General features: G+C 43.0%; 1 protein-coding gene across 7 annotated transcripts in view; it reads right to left on the bottom strand.

The window, feature by feature from the left end:
• SIPA1L2 (signal induced proliferation associated 1 like 2) overlaps positions 1–14287 on the bottom strand; it is a 232304-nt gene extending 218017 nt beyond the window's left edge. For 2 of the 7 annotated variants that reach the window (XM_023191811.2, XM_031935488.1), the window contains exon 1: positions 12886–13178. The gene's annotated coding sequence lies outside the window, so the exon portion shown is untranslated. Of the gene's footprint in view, positions 1–12848; positions 13179–14269 lie in introns of those variants that run through there. The other 5 variants (XM_023191813.2, XM_023191810.2, XM_023191817.3 and 2 more) reach the window with 4 other exon arrangements.
• Positions 14288–15326: the final 1039 nt, after the last annotated feature.

The raw sequence follows: 15326 nt of genomic DNA, 5'->3' as shown, positions 1-15326 counted from the left end.
TGTGATAAAGATGAAGGTAAAGAAAGCTCAGTGTGGTCATATAAAGTATGTAACAAAGTAAAAGTAAATAAATTATACTGTTTTGAAAGAAGCTTTATACACAAGAGTGCATACTGCATGATTCTATTTACATGAAGTGCAAGAACAAGCAAAACTTATCATTGGCCATAAAAAAAAAAAAAAAAAAAAAAAAAGAACAAAGATTGCCTCGGATGAAGGTGGGAAATGAAAGAGTAAGGTTGACTGAGCAGGGGCAGGAGAGAACTTTCGGATGTGATAGGAACATTTCACATCCTAACAGAAGTATGGGCCATATGGGTGTATGCCTTTATCACAACTCACAGAATGATACACTTAAGATTTATGCATTTCACTCTATACCTTTTACTTCAAAAAATGTAAAAGTTATTAACTCATTTATAATATACATGCTGAAGTGTTTAGTGAGAAAGTGTACAAATCTGTGCAACTTACTCTGAAATGCATCAAAAAAATAAAATGGATTGATGGATGGGCAAAAACAGAGAGACATGTATAAAGCAAATAAAGTCAGACCTAACAACTGTGGAATCCAGAAGGTGGGTACAGGGGTGTCCCCTACACCACACAATATTTTCAGCTTTTCTATCTGATTGCACATTTGCATGATAAAACGCTGGGGGAAAGTATATGGTGACTGCATTGAGATTTATTGGTTTAAATAAATCTCAGAAGTTTAAAGCAGAATGCAAATCTTACCCAGCACTTACTGTTAGTTCATGAGACATGAGATAGGAAGTGGACTGAAGGAAGGGAGCACTGGCAGCAAATGAACAACACCCCAGAGACCTGGGGGCAGATGGGATGCTGAGGCGAGGCGAGCTCTTTTTGTCCACAGACATCCTTCCTAATGTTGCCTCAGTTTAAAACTCTTGTGGCTGGGTGCAGTGGCTCACACCTGTAATCCCAGCACTTTAGGAGGCCAAGGTGGGCAGATCACAAGGTCAGGAGTTTGAGACCAGCCTGACCAACATGGTGAAACCCCATCTCTACTAAAAATACAAAAATTAGCTGGGTGTGGTGGCCACACCTGTAATCCCAGCTACTCAGGAGGCTGAGGCAGGAGAATCGCTTGAACCCAGGAGTCGGAGGTTGCAGTGTGCTGAGATTGCGCCACTGCACTCCAGCCTGAGTGACAGAGCGAGACTCCGTCTCAAATAAATAAATAATAAATAAATAAATAACTCTGATTACTCAGCATAATTTTAAAACAAATCACTTCAGTGTATCAATTATCAAGTTATATATTCCTAAGTATAAAGTCTCAAAACAAAACACATGACCTTGAGTAGCAAATATAATATTATGTGTATATTCTGTCGACTAACTGAAATGAATTCAGTAATTTTATACCAAAATATCATTTATATCTCTGATATATCCAAAACAATTTTCTTTTAGGTTTATGACGCAGTCTATAACCTTTAGTAAATTACAATGAGGAGAAAAAACATAGTGACTATCTTACATGATAGATGAAGTAATTACTACCACTTTGAAAATACTGTCCGTCACTTCTCCTTAACGTTGCTTTTGTTAATAAAATCCATTTCTGGAGATGCAAAACCTAAACCAGGCAAAAAGATGAGTTTGGATTTAAGCAGATCATGTTAACAGAGGTAATACTGTGATCAAAGGAACAACTGAGAGTGTTTTGTGTGTATCTTCTGGTCTTGGAGAGGGCCTACAGTTTCCCTGCACACAAGAGGCCCTCAACAAAAATTCAAATCCTAACCATTTTCCAAAGCTTAACTCAAGTTCTATCTTCCTTGAATGTTTTCCTAATTATGCAAACCCACCTTATTCTCAGCTAACCACACAGTCTTTCATCTGAAAGAAGCTGCACTGCCCATCAATCATATGGTCTCATTTACACAGGAATCTTTTTCTAATACACCTGACACACAGCCATCAACTCTGCCCAAGTTAGTTAGTTCATCACCTAAGAAGGCAGTTCATTCATCACCTAATAAGGTAGCCCATGCTACTACACAACAGGTCTAGTGGTTAAATCATTCCCTCTGATAGTTCTGAATCAGAAACATAAGGAAGTTGAACTAAAAGAACACTCAAAGTCCCTCTGAGGACTAAATTCTAAGAGTCAGTTAATTTGCTAACTGTGCCTGACAGCTACCCAGGACTGAAGGATAGGGATGGAAGGGCAAGATCCCTGTCCTCAGGGCTCTCACACCCTAGGGTGCACCCTGTTAACTTGGAAATCTTAGAATGCCAGCATTTAAACAGACTTCACGATGGCCTGGCCTCACATCCTTATTTTAAAATTGGATTACAGGTCACTGCCCCAGAAAGATGAGGGAGTTAGACAAGGCCACTGAAGAACTGCTTACCCCACTTATATCATCTGCAATAGCAGGATATTCTACTTTGCTCTTTTATATAATACTCCAAGTAGATTTTTTTTTTTTTTTTTTTTTTGAGATGGAGTCTTACTCTGTTGCCCAGGCTGGAGTGCAGTGGCACCATCTCAGCTCACTGCAACCTCCACCTCCTGGGTTCAAGTGATTCTCCTGCCTCAGCCTCCTGAGTAGCTGGGATTACAGGCACGCACTGCCACGCCTGGCTAATTTTTGTATTTTTAGTAGAGACGGGGTTTCACCATGTTGGTCAGGCTGTTCTCAAACTCCTGACCTCATGATCCGCCCGCCTCAGCCTCCCAAAGTGCTGGGATTATAGGCGTGAGCCACCACGCCCGGCCAGATTTTTTTAAATTATCATTTTTCTCCTTAGTTTCACCTGTTCCAAAACAGAAGAAGGTAAAAGTTCACTTTTAAGCACACTAATGCTTGCAGGGATGACAAGGAAAGCAAGGGCATATTGCCAAAACCCTGCTCCATGAAGGCAGGTGTCTCGATGCACACTTCTCTCCACCTTCCTCAACACCCCCCCAGTGTGCTATAGCACGGGAAGTACAGATGTGCTCTTTGCTATTGGAATAACGAAGAGCATAGTAAGACTAAAGCAGTGTCTCTTGAAACTCTCCTAGGGCCTTGTTCCTCATTCCATGCACATATCCTGTGCCGACTCAACATCCCCTCTGCTCCACAGCTTATCTCAGAAAGAACTAAGTTACCGTGCCAAGCTAAGAGGATGAATTTAGAAAGCTCCACATAACCAGACGCACAGCGACAGCAGCCATCAGACATCAACCAGATTTAACTGCCCTAAAATTAGCAGTCAGAGCAAAGTAGTTACTGCAATGATTGCGTCAGAGCTATTCTGACTGGCGAACTGCCAGTTTTAAACAAATTGTCCTGCTTTCTCTACCAGAGAAACAATATTTTGGAACAGAGCCAGCTAAGCATTTCAGTGAATGTTCAAATTCTAGCTTCGCTATTAATGTTGTATAATTCAATGACAAGGTGAACAAAGTCTATATAGGCTACATCTGCAAGGGTGTTATTTTCTTTGTTGTAAGCACTTATTCTTTGGGTGAGTAAAGTACTGTGGATGAATCCTTTTAAATATTTAAATGCCTGAAATTTATTTAGGGATTCACATTCAACTGGCTTAAACAAAGATTATGCAAATCTAGCAAAGTATAAATGCAAAACAAAAATTGTTTTCCTCTTATATTTCTTTTAATCTTGGCAAAGACTCAGAGGCTAAAAAAAATGTTCTCTGCATGATCACAGAAGGACCCACTCGCTTCCCAACAAAGAATATATAACCTGATTCAACTGGCAAAACTGCTACCTCACTACATATTATGAAATTTCTAGTTAACAACAGACAATTCACTGGCTGATAGAACAGGGCAGTTTTTAGACCAGAACAATGAGCTCATTAGCCCAACCCCCAGCCTTCACTTCCCCCTTTCAGTGATAGTGAGTCGGATAATTCCGCCATTCTCATATGCACACACCTTCTTTAGTCCCTCCCTCTCTCCCTTCTTCCTTTCTCTCTTTTCATTCTTCCCCTTTATCATGATTTATTGAAACCTACCATACCTTACAGGTGAGCTGTAGAATAAACAACACTATAGCTGGAACCACGAGACATGGGTTTAAAATATAAGGACTCAGATTCAGAAAACCACACTTTCATTAAACCTTAGTTTTTGTATCTGTAAAGGGAAAAAAATCCCACCAGCCCTGTAAGGTTCTCGTTAAGTATACATGAGAGAACACAATGAAAGTTCAAGCACAATAACATTTTACATTTGTCTTTAAGAATCTCTCTCCCCAATTCTTTATTCTCTTCATAAATCAACAACATTAGTCTCCTTCACTTATTCTTGTCATTTAAAACATTTTATTTTATTTTTTTTTTTGTGACAGGATCTCACCCTGTCACACAGATTGGAGTTCCCTAGTATGATCTGCCCACTGTAACCTCGAACGCCTGGGCTCAAGGGAGTGTCCCTCCTCGGCGTCCCCAGTGGCTAGGTCTACAGGTGTGCACCACCACACTCAGCTCATTCTAAAATTTTTTGTAGAGATGAGGTCCTGCTTTATTGTCTAGGCTGGTCTCAAACTCCTGGGCTCAAGCAATCCTTGCCTCAGCCTCCCAAAGTGCTGGGATTACAGGCATGAGCCACTGTGCCCAACTTAGAACATTATAATGGGAAAACTGACCTACTATTCCAAACAAATGAGTTACAATGACCCTCAAATAAAATTGGTTGATAAACTGGATGCTTCTACTATCATGTACGCCCTGCTTACGGCATTTACCATAGCATACCTTATACACAAATGTAAACAAACAGGAGTTAGAATGATATCCCTCTAATGTCATATTATAAGAACTAGCAGTATGTTAAGATATTAAAGATAAAAGATTTTTACCATTTAAAATTGAGACTATGGCTACTGAACACCTACCATATTTAAGGTATAAACAATGTCCTCATGTACTTTGCAACCCTCAAACTAAAAGTACTGAATCAACAAAAGATGCACACTATACACTACTGATTGCATTTTTAAACAACATGATTTCCTGTAGAAATTAACACTGCTAATGGACTGAGAACTAAAGGACTACAGACAGTACTACACAATTCAGAAATCCTTTCTTTTCAGTAAGCTTGATTAAGTCCCAGCCAGGGCTTTTAAGTCAACTGCAGCCTCATGGGATTCAAATAGGGCTGTGCAGTCATCAGCACAGACCAGACTTTGAAACCTGGGAAAGGTGTAAATCATATTCTCTCATGAAAGGAGGCCACCTAAGGGTGCCCAGGCTCCCAGGAACCACACCCCTCTGAATGGGGCTGTAAAGTTCTTGATGTAACAGATGGAACACAGTCAAAACCCTCTTCAGAAACTTCCACATTTTTACCAGTTCCATATCAGAGTTCAATCACAGGTCATTTCAAACAACCCAGGAAAGACATAAATTAGGTATAAACTGTTGTTCAAGATAGATCATGTACAATAGAAATAATGATTAGAACTTTAACTCAACAGTATTTAGTTCAACAAAAGCCAAGATAAAGGAAGTTCTTTTATGTTCAACCCACAACTCCCAATCATTTCTTTAACAAATATTAGTTCACTGTGAGCCTATTATGTGGCAAAAACCACCTAAGCACAAGGAATACAGCAGTAAACCAGAAATGTCCCTGCCCGTTTGCTGCTTATGTTCCATTACTAAAATTGCACAGGAGGATGGGTGGGGGTGGGTGGTGCTCATTTAGCTGGAAGCTACTGGAGATACAAGAGCAGGGCTCCCTGCTGTCTCTCCTCATTCATTCCCAACCCACTAAAGGCTGGGAAGCTAGGCATTCCTCGTACTAGGGGTGGCTGTGTGCTACAGTTCTGGCCAATCACATACAGACAGAACTAGGCTATTAATCTGCACTTTTAACATACCCTGATCCTGCGACTGGTTTTGTCTGAGTGTGACAGTATGATGATTCTTAAACAGCTGAGTTCAGGCCGGGCACAGTGGCTCACGCCTGTAATCCCAGCACTTTGGGAGGCCGAGGTGGGCAGATACCAAGGTCAGGAGATCGAGACCATCCTGGCTAACATGGTGAAACCCTGTCTCTACTAAAAATACAAAAAAAAAACATTAGCCAGGCATGGTGGCAGGCGCCTGTAGTCCCAGCTACTTGGGAGGCTGAGGCAGAAGAATGGCATGAACCCAGGAGGGGGAGCTTGCAGTGAGCTGAGATCATGCCACTGCACTCCAGTCTCCGCGACAGAGCAAGAAGCCGTCTCAAAAAAACAAACAAACAACAACAACAAACAGCTGAGTTCAACTAGAAACCTTCTAAGCAGAATAGCATCACCATTACTCCTACCCCTCAATAAATGAAACCTCAAACCAAGACCCACAAGCAATTCTGGAAGAAAACAGGCCAAAGTCAGAAATGTCTTCAGGAAAAAGAATAAATACACAGTAAATAGGCCCATTAAGAGTGGAGTTGCCTCACTCAGCTTGCCTCACAAGATCCTACAGGCGCCCTAGAAATTCCATTTCTCAACAGTTATAAACTCTAACCGGTGATAGTAGAACAGTGGTCTCCAAACAGGGCCACACATTTCAAAGATACAAATGCCCTTGAGGTGCAGAGAAAATCCTTCTACATCTATTTATTTTCAGTATTAATCTTCTTAAAATTTACATTTGTTTTATAATGTCCATGATATCTTAGCACAGTAAAGTATGTTTATACATACAGATATATTATACATATACACACGCACAAATGTGTATACAGATATGTATATAAGTATATGCATACATACATGAACACTTAGACTATTGTGTATAGATGGGATGCATGTTGAAAAAAGTTTGAGAACTTTGAGAACCTACCAAAAGAAATCACTGTTTTTTGTACCTGAAACAGGTAGATCATTTAAACACCTGAAACAGGTAGCATTTGCCCTGCAAAAAGAATCAAAACTATAATTTCTAAAATTACTTATTAGAAACTTCAGTACATAGAGGACAGTATCCCAAAGCTATTCCTGAACAATGTGAATACCCACTGTTCAACAAGGAACCAAATGTGTTATCAAAAACACCTCCAGAAGACAGTGAAAGCAATCGTTAGGTTGACTTCACAGGATATTATGCCTTAAGCATTAATCAGAACTTTTTAAAAAACTCCACACAATAGTTCATCTCAGCATACATAATTTTATGTATTTATTTATTTATTTATTTTGAGACGGAGTCTCGCTCTATCGCCCAGGCTGGAGTGCAGTGGCGTGATCTCGGCTCACTGCAAACTCTGCCTCCTGGGTTCATGCCATTCTCCTGCCTCAGCCTCCCTAGTAGCTGGTACCACAGGCATCCGCCACCGCGCCCGGCTAATTTTTTGTATTTTTAGTAGAGACTGGGTTTCACCGTTTTAGCCAGGATGGTCTCGATCTCCTGACCTCGTGATCCTCCCACCTCGGCCTCCCAAAGTGCTGGTATTACAGGCGTGAGCCACCACGCCCAGCCAGCATACATAATTTTTTATTCACCCAACAGTTCTCCCTTTCCACAGTAACAAATTTTAACACTGGCTCTTTACCTAGATATTTCCACTTAAGAGTAATTGAATATACTACTAAATAACCTACTTCGGACTGTTCTGATTCTTGAGCAACTCAACCAAATGAGGATATCTCTCAGCAGATTAAGCAAATATGCAGAAGTGAAAAATACGAGTATTATAATGGGCAGAGTTAAAGACACCCCTTCTGGCTAAATGTTTGTTAGCAAAATAGGAAGAGAAGTGTATCAACCAATTAACACAGAACCAGAAGAGATTGTGGTGTTCTTCCCTACTATCTGAAAGCAATTCAACACAAGAGAATACCAAACCAAAAAAGAAGCTGAAGAAAGTCCAACAAGATTCTGATCTTTCCTACGAGCATTGCAGTTCCTAAGGCCTCCAGAGGTCACAGGTCACAGTGTCATCCTAGTTTCTCAATCCAGTCAGTCATTCAACAAATTTTCATAATCATATGCAGAACAGAGTCCTCATTACTAGGGACACACTGAAAGTGAACTCATTATTACTCAGCAAAACTCAGTCAGTAGAACCAGCAAAGGAGGTCTGACACACTCTTTCAGGATGTCCATGTGAAAAGGTGGAGATACATGGGCTAGTTATAAGATATTAAGAGCATTAGTAGTTAACTGTAACCGAGAGCGTGACTCCTTATAAGCCTCGAGGGAAGCTTCCAGAGACACACTTCATGTTATTCAGCCAGTTTAACAATTTCATCACCAGCTTAAGTAAAGATATTAAAGATATAAAAGATATTAAAGATATAAAGATATTTCTTTGGGATTATATATTATAATATATAATTTTATTATATAAAAATATAAAAGATATTAAAGATATAAAAGATATTTCTTTGGGAGCACAGGTAAAGGTGTCAAATAGTATGATCAAATTCCAAAAAGCATGATGGAAAGAATCAGCTAAAATAAAGCAAAACCACAGCGCAATAAACGTTAGACTTTGCAGTGACATCAGCGCAAGATGGGAAGACAAGGTTCAATGGCAGCATGTGATTAACGGCTCGTGGGTGTTTAGCGAACAGGAAACTCGTTGAGTCTGACCACCGGAAAAGTGAATGCAAACTTGGACTACATCAGTGCAAGCAACATGCAACCTACGACAGACACTCCTGCTCTACTCTACACAGGTCACGTTCACAGGTCACGTTACACCAGGAGCCCAACTCTGACAGAGACTGAAGGATTTGTTCTGTAGGCCACCAAGGCAGTAGAATTTGAATAAACAAGCAGAATTAGATTTCAATTCTATAGGCCAAAAAAACTTTCTAGTACTCAAAACCATTAACAGGTGGAGACCCCCACCCGTTACTTGCAACATTCAGGTATTACCGGAAGACCACTTATATAGAGATTATATAAAAGGATCCAAATATCAAAGAAGGGTTAGTTGAGCTACTCAGTGATTTCCAAACCCTGGTCCTTAGTGAAGTTATCATTGACCCATGCAAAACAAAAGTGTCCGTGTGGGGATAGCTATAAATCCACGAGCGGGGTAGTTTTAACACAGCTCTTCTCTGGATAGGAAGAACTCTCCTTTAAGCCTGACAGCATACATATTCTTCCCCGTTTCCCCACCTTTTCTTTTTTTTGGTACATCAAACGTATTTTGACGAAATGCATTGACAATAAGTAGTAACTGCTGTTGTCAATTTTCAACACACTTATGCAGCAACATTAAATGCTGACATATCTGACAATCCCTAATATTTTCTTGTTTGTTTGTTTGTTTGTTTGTTTCATTTTACAGGTAGATGAAAACAAAAGATATAGGAACAACATGACAAGACAATCTTTAAGGTCCTTTCTGGTCCAAAGATGCTATGACAACTAGACTCGACTTGCTGCATATTTTCTCCCTTCCTACCACCCAACTTGGCTATATAGTACTGGGGTGGGAAAATGAACCAAGGAATTGGGTTTCACTAAATATGAAATCTCTCAAGAAGCAGAACCTCAATAGTGAGTCAAGATCTGGCTCCCTTCTACAACTGCTATTCTTTGGAAGCAAAGTTTATGAATCAAGTTCAGAAAGGATCAAAATAATCTGTCTAAAGTTGGGAGGCTTTTAAATTCCTATCACATTGTTACCACTCTCTTAAAAGGCGTCACAGCTAAATGCAATTGGAACAGAAAAAGCAATTTCTGAATCATTGATTTCAAGGTAAACCAAGTAGCTATGATCCTCATGCAAAGCATTCACATATAAACTTACTATAGGTCAAGGCAAAGAAATGACATAATCATGAAAAATATAAACTATCCCAGTCAGACAGGCATTTTCATTACTCTAATACATTCGTTTTACACGTTAAAGAAACCCCACATTTTGGTGCTGTAAGGGATCATGAAAATACTTTCATCCAAATTCATTCGTGACAGGTGGTAGAGGCAGGAAGCTCAAGGTTCCTGTCTGTGCCTAAAGCTTTTTCTACTCTCATCCTGCAAGTGAATTACGCACATTAACAGAAGTAGAAAACCTAGAACACGGTTCAGTATTCTCTAGGACTGTACTTTGTATTTCGTTGAAGTTCAATACAGAAAAAAAAAAAAAAGCAGCTTTTCAATTAATACCCCAGGCTAAATTTTCTTCAAATTCAGTATGTCTTTAAAAGGATTTGTAATCCTAAATCACCACCATAAATTGATCAGAAGTTCAAAAACTCAATGCCTTCCTCAATCTCAAAAAATAACCCTGCACTTATTTACTAATTATGGTTGGGTGCAAGAGGCTGTATTCACATAAACACATAGTTCTTTGCAAAGTATGCAGGAAACACAATCCCGTTTAAACTAGTTTCAATGCCCAAACACAGTGCTTTTAAACCAGTTGCAATTACCAAACAACTGTTTTTTCAGGGTAGCTAGTATTTCCTTACTTTAAGAAATAGATTGACCGCTAATTTCAAAATAATAACCCACTTCCCCTTTGCCTCAGGTAAAAAGACCCCCAAGGTGGACAAGTGTTTACTAACCTCAGGTATCAAGGAACCCTTCAAAACACCATCCCAGTCTTGGGGAATGGAGGGAGAAAAAAAAAGAAAAAAAACACCTTCCAAATCCATATTACACAGCTTTGACTACAGTAAGCATCATAGAAACCAAATCATGATCTGGTAATTCCCCTATTAGACTAAAAGTTACATTCCATACATTTAAAGTTCTTTGAGAAAATCCATGATTTAAATACATAAAAAGCATTTAATGAAAAACATATACTTAAAGCAACTGGGTAAAATCTGTGGCCCATACTAAAAGCCAGAAGCTCCACCCCCATACCTATGATCCAGCTCTTGCTTTATTTTCCGGACCAAGTGCTTACACTGCTTCTTATCCAAGTTCATTTCACCCCATCTATAGGTAGCATGTGGGTACTGATAAAAGCTGTTTCTGATTTCATTTCCTACTTCCCAGATGTTTGCTCTGTAGTTTTTTCTTTTTCCTTCAGCTATTTATGAATACACTCTAATTTAGAACAAATTCAATATGTCTTATTTTAAGCTGGGCAAGGCACACAACAAATGAGCGCTACCAAGATAATTTCAAGATATTTATCCAGCGTATAAATAAGTTTGCCTACCTAGGCAAGATTTGGACAGGCTGCCATGATCTTGCTTTAGAATAAAAGTGCTTAAAAAACATAACTGGGAGCCTGCTGCTGCTGTTACTGCTGAAACTACCGGCTATTGTGCTTGTCATAAAAGGGCTTGTGCTTAGAAATGAAAAAATCAAATATCCTCTGGGGAGAAGATGTCGCTAACACAATCCCTGGTATGAATCATGTCGATACTTTAACTGCATCTCTTCCCAAAATGGATCAATGGAATCCTTTAGGAGGAATCAATGTGATTTATACCCAAAACTTAAGATTGCATTTTCTCATGAATAATACTCTCTTATAACTCTGAATCAAGCAGTGAAATTCAATCAAGCAGTAAACATCTTTTAAGTGGAAATATTGTCTAAATAGGATGACAAAACTAACAGAACTCTGAATTCTTTAAGTAAGTCCAGACATGAAACAGACATTCTTAAATGATGTAACTAAATACAGTAACCAAGTTGTCTCTTGAAATTCAACTTTAGGGATGCCAAAAATAATAGGCCACCTCTCAATATCCGCAAAGATATTGGTCTGTGTAGGTTTTCTAGGAAAGCAATAAAAAGCAACAGTTTGGGAGATCTTTTTTCTTCAATTACTAATTGTAACACTAGAAAAATTACAACCTAGGCTGCATACAAACGCAACTCAAATGGGCAGTTTACTAAATGTCTGTCATAAGAAAGCCATCTAGTGTTAACGTTTAGAATGGAGACTGCAGACAAAAGAGGCAAAGAAAAGAAAAATCTGTGCGACTATTTTGAACTTACTGAGCAAAGCCATGAGAACCACCAAGATTCTTTGAGGGTTTTTTCCTTGTTTTTTGAAAAAAGCCATCCTTGTCAAAACCCAGTCTCAATCTAACCAAATCAAAAATGTCTACAATTTTATTTTGACTAAAATTGTGTTTTGTTGAGCATAATTCCGTGACCAATGCACTTGATTTTTTCCAATACTCAGGCCAGAGTCATCTTGGGCTGAATTAATTTAATTGAAGCAGGTTAATGATGACAAATATCTCCCAGAGGAGTAATGCCAAGTTGTTCTCTCTTTCCGAGAAGCCTCGGCTGCCTCTTGTAGATGATGAGCCGAAATTGATTCTTTGGGTTTGCGGCACGGCTTAAAATTAATCTGTAGGTTTTCCTGGGGATATTCCTAGGACGTGGGCAAACTACCCTCACTGACACGGGAAGACCCGGAGAGGCCCAGGAGCTGGCAAAGTGGGAAGAAAGGTCGCGCTGAGTGAGAAGGGTGCTCGCCAGCGGCTCACGGTCTTACAAAGAGGGATCCGTCCCGGTGAGGGCGCGCGCTCGGGGCGCACCCCTTCTAGAAGGGGAATCAGCCCCGCAGCAAGTTCGGCGTCAGCCAGCCAGGCGCGCCGCGGGAGCTGCGTCGGACAACCCCGAGCCCTTCCAGAGAGCGTTAGTCAGAGCGGAGTTCTGGGCACCTGGAGGAGGTCCTCCTCAGTGCCTGTGTCGCCGACACGGGAATAACCTTTCAGACGATCGATAACTTGGAGAGAACAGGCGGCGGCGGCTCCTCTCCCAGCCTGGGCCCGGGAGCGCGGGCGCATCTGCGTCTACAAGCCGGACCCTGCCCCGCGCCCCTCGCACCCCCGCGCCCCTCGCCGCCGTCAGCCCCCCGAAACGCCCCGAAGGGCATCCCCTTCCCCTTCGGGACAGTCACCGCCTGGCCGTAGCCATCCCGAACCTACCCTCGCCACGCTGCCCGTCGGATTCCCCAACACGAACCTTCGCAACACCGTCCGCCGGGACCTGCTACAGCCTGTGCGCGCCGGGCGGCGCGTACCGCGGCTGCCGCCTCGCCGCCCGCCGCTGCCCCCGGCTGCCCATCGGCCCGGACTCTCCCCGCGCCGGGCTCCGGCGGAGGCGGCCCGGACCCGCCGGCTGCGGCTGGAGCTCTCGGCCTGCACTCGGGCGGCCGGCGGGGGCGCGGCGCTCCTCCTCCGTCCTCCTCCTCCTCTCGCTCCGCCGGCTCCTCCCGGGCTCCCAGTCTGCCGCGCCGGCTCCCGATGCCACCGCCCGCCCGCCCGACGGCACCGCCCCCCGCCCGCTCTGCGGGCCCCCATTGGCCGCCGCCTGCAGGCCCCCTCGGCCCCGCCCCACGATTGGGCGCGGGCGCCGTCAGTCTCACCGCCCGCCGGGCTCCGGGCTCAGCCGGTGCGCTGTTCCCAGGCCCCGCGGCGCGCGGGAGCGGCGCGTCCGGGAGGGGCCCGAACGCCCTTCTTGGGGAGGGGGCTGCGAAGCGCAGCGTGAGCGGCGCTGGGCGAGCTCCAGGGCCGGGCAGCCTACCTGGCCCCAGGCTTCTAGAAAGCTGTCGCGGTCCTCGCCGGTACTCGCTGTCGTCCCTCTGAGGAATAAGTTAAAAACCCCGAGTCTGGTTCTGAGCCTTCCCCTGGCGCAGGCGCGACCCCACCCGGCCCTCCTGTCGCCCAACTTGGGACAGATGCGGCGGCCGGGCGTTCGGATCGGTGAGCCTCGGCCGCTGGGGCTACATACACAACCCAGGACGCCACAGAATCGCCGAGGCCCCGCGAACGCCCAAACGGCCGCATCTCGAAGTGATCCCATCTGAAGACGACGACGCGAGGAAGCGAGACCCTGCTGTGTGCCGGCCCCGGAGGGCGCCCCGGGCCCGGTGGGTCGGAGGGTGGGGAAGCACAGAGAAACACGCAGGCAGTAAAATCTTAGGAGGACAGGGGGTGCCAGCGTGCAGGAAATGCTGCTAAGAGACCTTTAGGAGCCAGGGGAAAAACGAAGAGACCAGCAGTTCCAGGCACCCGCATCCCAGCCCGGTCTGCTCACCTCTTCCTCCCTGCCCTCCAGGCAGCGCTCAGCCCATGGTAGAAATGTCTTGCATCGTTTTACCGACGAGGAAGAATTGAACTTTTTAGACCCAACTTTTCTACTTTCTTAGAAATGTTGACTCACCTTTGAGGAAGCATTACTTGAAACTATTATTGTAAATTGCTTGACATTTGAATTAGATGCAGAAAGATTAAAGGGTCTCAGAAGAATCTTTTAAGCTAGACTGGAATTGACTCTGCCTAAATGGACAGCAACAGTCATCTATACGCAGAAATAATAAAGCTGGTGGAGGGAGCCTCTAACTTACCTTCCAGCTACACCGTAGGATTTCCTGAGCAGGCTTTTTTGTCAGAGTTTTGAGCTGGGTTCCCTGAGACTGGATTGGGGCTTTCAGTTCCTCCCCTTCTAGAGTCAAACTTCTTCCTGAAGACAGAATGTTATCTCTACTTCCCTATCACAAACACTTCCTAGAACACAGCCCTGTTAAAAGTTAAACACAGGCGGTCCCTCCCACACTATATTTCTCTGTGATCTGAAGCATGTACACATTACACAATCTTTTGTATCTCTAAATTATAGGTATAATCTGTGGGATTAGGTATAACTAAACAGGTCAAAAAGCAATCCTGTGACATAATACAATTCCTAAGCACTCCAGGTTTTGATGAGTTTCCCAACTGTCACCCCATTATCAGCATTTACAAGATTGTCATGTATTCAGTTAACAAACATTTGTGGAGATCTTCTGATGTTCCAGACCATGCTAGGTGCTGGGAATATAAAATGCACAGGACATAAGGCTCAGCTCTTCAAGAGCTCACCATCTGACAGGTGTATCCTCATTCATTGTAGATACTCTACAAGAGATATCAACATTATCTCCTGTGTACTCAACAAAACCCTACAGGAGCAGCACCCGTGAAGGAACTTTTCCTGGGAGTGCCTGGGGAGGAAATACTCACATTTCACCTTATTGCATGTTTCATTGTCTGTAAGGGCCTTGAGGAGAAGAACCACATCTCCTCCAGCATTTTGATCCCTAAAGCACAAATCGACTGCAGCCCAGAGCAGATCCTGGATCATTGAGTGGTCATTGAGGTGGGTCTTGCTGCTACAGCTGCAAATGTCCATTGTCTAATAGATGAAGAGGAACCCACTCCTTAATATCCAATACATAGTGATCATACATGGAAGTCTGACCAGACACTTCGATGACGATGTTAGCCACAATTCTCACCCTCTCACCTTCCCATCCCACTTCTTGTGCTTTGCAAACTAAAACTGAAATATCCTAAGTCCCACTACCAAGGTTGGCAGTATTTTTTTTTAATGCCTGTAATTAATTGTGCGGAGTAAATGTTTGT

The sequence above is a fragment of the Piliocolobus tephrosceles genome, chromosome 1 (genome assembly GCF_002776525.5).
Source record: "Piliocolobus tephrosceles isolate RC106 chromosome 1, ASM277652v3, whole genome shotgun sequence".
NCBI lineage: Eukaryota > Metazoa > Chordata > Mammalia > Primates > Cercopithecidae > Piliocolobus > Piliocolobus tephrosceles.
The sequence above is the reverse complement of the archived record's forward strand: the minus strand, read 5'-3'. Positions and strand labels throughout refer to the sequence as shown.